At 42.6% G+C, this 6,058-nt stretch overlaps 1 long non-coding RNA gene across 1 annotated transcript; it reads right to left on the reverse strand.

The window, feature by feature from the left end:
• Positions 1-574: 574 nt before the first annotated feature.
• LOC132209805 (uncharacterized) lies at positions 575-5,700 on the reverse strand. Its single transcript, XR_009445913.1, has 3 exons — positions 5,587-5,700; positions 1,190-1,420; positions 575-1,072 (listed from the first exon to the last, which is right to left on the reverse strand). It is a non-coding gene; the product is annotated as an uncharacterized LOC132209805 (long non-coding RNA).
• Between the last annotated feature and the right edge of the window lie 358 nt (positions 5,701-6,058).

Consider the following 6,058-nt stretch of genomic DNA (forward strand, 5'->3'; position numbering starts at 1 on the left):
ATTTTGAATCTACAGAGAAGGCTGAATCAAGATTTAATAGAACTGCATAATTCATTTTAACAATAATCGGCAGGAAAACACTATCTTCCTGATCTGGAAAGCAATGAAACAGTGCCATCGATTGAAAACAATTACAGAACCCAGTGACTGCCAAGTCTGTCCAGAATGAAGTGTAAGTTTCCTTGTTGCTAGCTTTGTAACACTAATTATCGACACCTCAAGCCTAATCTTTTGTGACTTCTGCTCTTTAGTTTTTTGTCGTCATCAACATACCTTCATCACAACTCTAGCAGAAAAGCCCTCTGTCACATCCACTATTTGCAAACTCCTTACCTGCATCCTTATGTGACTTGATTTCATTCTTCACTTATAAATTCATTAAGCAACATACCTTTTCAACTAAACTTTAATCAGCTCTACTGATCATCACTGATTATTTATTCATCCCCCCCCCTCTCCATGCTTGCATAAAGAACTTTTATAGTCTGTAAAGGGTGCTGTTTCAATGGATGCAGAAGTGATAACTGTGCATGGTCATGTAGGGAAAATTATATCCAAATATAATTGTGTGAAATAAAATCATGATAGGTGTATGAGTTATTAGCTTCTTTATTAAAAAAAAATTCATTCACAGGATGAGGGCATCACTGGGTGGGCAGCATTTATTGTCCAGGGGACAGTTCAGAGTCAACAATGTTGTTTTGGGTCTGGAGTCACATGTAGACCAGACCAAATAAAGATGGCAGTTTCATTCCCTAAAAAGGACATTAGTGAAACAAATGGGTTTTTCCCAACAATCGACAACAGATTCACTGTCATCATTAGACTCTTCATTCTAGATACTGGCATTCAAATTCCACAATCTGCTGTAGGATTCAAACCCAGATCCCTAGAATGTCAGCAACTTTTGAGAAGATCCGTCCTAGGACAAGCCAAACACAGAGACATGCACGAGAATTCCTAGAAGCATGGCATTCCAACCGGAACTCCATCAACAAACACATTGGCTCCAAATCAATCTACCACCCTCTGAGAAAAAGAGCAGGAAATGACATCACCAACGCAGGGAAACCTAAACAAACAGAAAGCAGGACATAACACCGGTGCTTCACCAGAGGCTCACTGATGTTACCTAGAATGGTGACGAAACGACTGAAAAAGAACCTTCCAGCTCAGCGAGCAAACTTACATCCAGAACGTTATTCGGGTCTCTAGATTAGCAGTCCAGTGACAATACCACCAGGCCATCACCTCCCCCAGATTCATGCAATTTATTTAGCAAGTGATTCCTTGTTCTGAGCGTGAAGGGTGCTTCAAAATCACAGATAATAGGAGGAGGAGTTGTAATGTTTTTACTGTCATTAGTTGCCATTTTCAGTGTCTCACTTTTGCACAGCAATGCTCCTAAGCTATGAAATGCCTGCATAAAATAATGGAAGGAAGACATTACTTTAGAAGTTTGATCCAAGGATCCAAGTGAAATTATTAAAGCTGGTGTCAATGTCAAGGCACCTGAGGGTAGGAAGGGGAGATTGGTTGGTTGGGTGGGTGGGGGGAGGAGGAGTGGACCCGAGGGGTACGAAAGAAAAGCAGACAGGCAGTTTGCCATTTGTACTCTCACCTCTGCTGGAAGAGCTAACTCTTAAGACTTTTCTTGCAGGTGCGACTACCTTCCGTTGCCTTCATGCAGGAGACAAGCTGTAGGATATTTACTGTGTCACACATCACATTTGGAAGTCTTAAGAACGTAAGAACTAGGAGCAGGAGTAGGCTATCTGGCCCCTCAAGCCTGTCTGCCATTTAATAAGATCATGGCTGATCTTTTGAGACTCAGCTCCGCTAACCCGCCCACTCACCATAACCCTCAATTCCTTTACTATTCAAAAATTGTATACACAGATCGACTGGATGATTATATCCATGATTTGGGGACTAAGTGCGGTGTGTCCGTTTGCCTTGCCTTAAAAACATTCAGCGAGGTAGCTTCAACCGCTTCATTGGGCAGGGAATTCTACAGATTCACAATCCTTTGGGTGAAGAAGTTCCTCCTGACCTCAATGCTACATCGGTTTCCTTCATTTTGAGGCGACGCCCTCGAGTCCTAGTTTCACTTGCTAGCGGAACCAACCTCCTTGCCTCCACCTCATCATTTATTCCCTTCATAGTCTTAAATGTTTCTAAAAGATCACTCCTCATTGGATACAGAATTGGCTGGCCAACAGAAGACAGCGAGTGGCTTGGATACAGAATTGGCTGGCCAACAGAAGACAGCAAGTGGTTGTAGAAGGAAAATATTCTGCCTGGAAGTCAGTGGTGAGTGGGGTTCCACAGGGCTCTGTCCTTGGGCCTCTACTGTTTGTAATTTTTATTAATGACTTGGATGAGGGGATTGAAGGATGTGTCAGCAAGTTTGCAGACGACACAAAGGTCGGAGGTGTCGTTGACAGTGTAGAGGGCTGTTGTAGGCTGCAGCGGGACATTGACAGGATGCAGAGATGGGCTGAGAGGTGGCAGATGGAGTTCAACCTGGATAAATGCGAGGTGATGCATTTTGGAAGGTCGAATTTGAAAGCTGAGTACAGGATTAAGGATAGGATTCTTGGCAGCGTGAGGAACAGAGGGATCTTGGTGTGCAGATACATAGTTCCCTTAAAATAGCCACCCAAGTGGACAGGGTTGTTAAGCAAGCATATGGTGTTTTGGCTTTCATTAACAGGGGGATTGAGTTTAAGAGTCGTGAGATCTTGTTGCAGCTCTATAAAACTTTGGTTAGACCGCACTTGGAATACTGCGTCCAGTTCTGGGCGCCCTATTATAGGAAAGATGTGGATGCTTTGGAGAGGGTTCAGAGGAGGTTTACCAGGATGCTGCCTGGACTGGAGGGCTAATCTTATGAAGAGAGGTTGACTGAGCTCGGTCTCTTTTCATTGGAGAAAAGGAGGAGGAGAGGGGACCTAATTGAGGTATACAAGATAATGAGAGGCATAGATAGAGTTGATAGCCAGAGACTATTTCCCAGGGCAGAAATGGCTAGCACGAGGGGTCATAGTTTTAAGCTGGTTGGTGGAAAGTATAGAGGGGATGTCAGAGGCAGGTTCTTTACGCAGAGAGTTGTGAGAGCATGGAATGCGTTGCCAGCAGCAGTTGTGGAAGCAAGGTCATTGGGGTCATTTAAGAGACTGCTGGACATGTATATGGTCACAGAAATTTGAGGGTGCATACATGAGGATCAATGGTCGGCACAACATTGTGGGCTGAAGGGCCTGTTCTGTGCTGTACTGTTCTATGTTCTATGTTCATTCTTCTGACTTCCAAAGAGCATAAATCCAGCCTACTCAGTCTCTCCTCATAATCCAACCCTCTCAACTTTGGAATCAACCAAGTGAATCTCCTCTGCACCCCCTCCAGTGCTAGTATATCTCTTCTCAAGTAAGGAGACCAAAACTGCACCAGGTGTGGCCTCACCAGGACCCTATACGGCTGCAGCATAGCCCCCCCTGTTTTCAAACTCCATTGCTCTAGCAATGGCAGACAAAATTCCATTTGTCTTTTTAATTACCTGCCTACCTGTAATCCTACTTTTAGCGATTCATGCACAAGGACACCCAAGCCCCTCCGCACTGCAGCATACTGCAATTTTTTATCATTTAAACATAGTCCATTTTGCTGTAATTCCTACCAAAATGGATAACCTGACACTTATCAACATTGTACTCCATCTGCCAGACCTTGCCCACTCACAGACTATCCATATCTCTCTGCAGATTTTCAGTGTCTTCTGCACACTTTGCTCTACCACTCAGTTTAGTGTCATCTGCAAACTGACATACGACACTTGGTCCCCAACTCCAAATCATCGATGTAATCATCCAGTCCATCTGTGTGTACGCCCATGTATACGGGAACATCCAAATGCTGACAGTATCTAATTCTCAGAAGTAGAAAACGCTGCATAAATTTTCCTCCTTTTTAGGAGGAATTACAAATGAAATCTATTGAAATAGTACGTTTCACTATTCTAACAGATATTGCTTTCAGAAACAAAAAAATAGACATTGCTGGATAAGCTCAGGAGGTCTGGCAGCATCTGTGGAGAGAAATCAGTTAACGTTTTGGGTGGAATGCCCCTTCCTCAGAAATTTTAGCCACTGCTTGATAGGTTACAGTCCTTTTGAACACTGAAAACGTAAGTAAAACTGAAACTTTGAATGCAGATATCAATGTGCAAACTGAAGCAATTTTCATGATAAGTTAGTAACTGACAAGACAATGAAAAAAACCATTTTGTTTTGCATCCTACTTTGAAAATACTCAAGTGCAACAACTGACTCTTAACAGCTAACTGTGTTAAACCATGTCTTTCACACAAATTCAGTGTCAGGTCCAAAGCCACATTCTGTTATTTGTTCATGAGAAGTAGGTGTCACTAACAGACAACATTTACAGCTCAAATCTAAAAATGGTGACGGTCACTGGTTCGAAGGTGCTGCCAAGGGAGTTTTGATGAGTTACTGCAGTACATTATGCCGACATCACACATTGCTGCCACATTGCATTGACGAACCGATCAAGCCGACCGTTTTGTCCCGGATGGTGGTGAATTTGAGCTGTTGGAGCTGCACCTATTCGGGCAAGCGGAAAATATGCTATCATACCGCCTACTCGTCTTTTATAGATGGTGATGGATAGGCACCGGAAGTAAAGGAGGCAAGTTACTTAACAGATTCCTAGTCTGTGACCTGCTTTTGTAGCTAGTGTCTACATGGCTGTTTAGTTCAATTTCTGGTTAATGGTAATCCCAGGATGTCACTGATCGAAGACTCAGTGACAGTAATGCCATTGAATATCTAGGTGATATGGTTGTCTCTCATTGAAGATGGGCACCGCCTGGCACTTGTGATATGAATGTCACTTGCCATTTGTCAGCCCAAAACTGGGTGTTAAGATTTGCTGCATAAACTGCTTCAGTATTGGAGGAGTTGCAAATGGTGCTAGGCAGTGCACAATGGATATTCCCAATTTTGACCTTATGAAGGGGAGGTAATCAAGAAGCAGCTGGTTCTCAAAATACCATGAGGAACTCCTCCAAATGATATCCTGAAGCCAAGATGATCAACCATTCCCTTGCTATCAAAGGCGCTAATCAGCACAGAGCTCCCCCCCCTACCAACGTCCTGACTCCCAGTGACTCCAGTTCTGCTTTCACAGTAGTCAACAGTATGCAATTAGTAGAAGCAGAAGTATTTTACCAAGTTACCATATAATTACATTTAGTTTTTTGTAAGAAAAGCCAAAAATAATTTAATTAATTAACTACTTAGGTTTTATCTCTAATCCCTAGTTCAAGTCAGCTTAAACCGATAAAAGGATGATGTCTCCTTGGGAATTAATTGGGGAAGTTTCAAATTTGCACCTCATGCATACAGGCCCACAGTTGAAAACTGCCCATCTTTTGATACTAGATACCTCATATCTTCAATTTCTAACAACAATGTTGCCTTAATGAGCAGAAAGTTCACGTTAGGCTGGTACCTTCAATCACAAAGCAAAAACTTCCTGAACTTGGTTTTAAGCCAATCAACTCACCCATCTGCTTGTGTCATAAACATGACCAAAAGGCCTGTGCTTATGCTGCATCTGGAGAGGCCTGGTTCTGGCTGATGAGTCATCCACAGAAAGAAGTTGCTGCGTAGTTCTGTCTGGATGCTCTGTCTTAGGCGGACCTTCCCCAGAACCAAAACAGTCCAAGGAGCCAGACACATCACCTAAAACACTAATAACCACAGTGATTTTTATAATGTGCCTATTAGATAAGGTAACAAAAAGAAACAACATTGAAGCAGTTCCTTTTATCATGAATGCCAAAAAAAACACTGCATTAAAAGTCACTGTAATTAGACTTACAACATCAGAAGTTGTGAGCTTTAGCTTTAAGGCACTGCCCACTCATCCCTTTGAAATAAAGAGAGAGTGCTATTTCACATGCATGCTGTTGCCCCACTATAAATCAAATTAATTGTCCATGGCTCTGCTAGAACCATAAGTTATGAAGATTTGA

This window comes from Stegostoma tigrinum, chromosome 7 (genome assembly GCF_030684315.1).
Source record: "Stegostoma tigrinum isolate sSteTig4 chromosome 7, sSteTig4.hap1, whole genome shotgun sequence".
NCBI classification, from domain to species: Eukaryota; Metazoa; Chordata; class Chondrichthyes; order Orectolobiformes; family Stegostomatidae; genus Stegostoma; species Stegostoma tigrinum.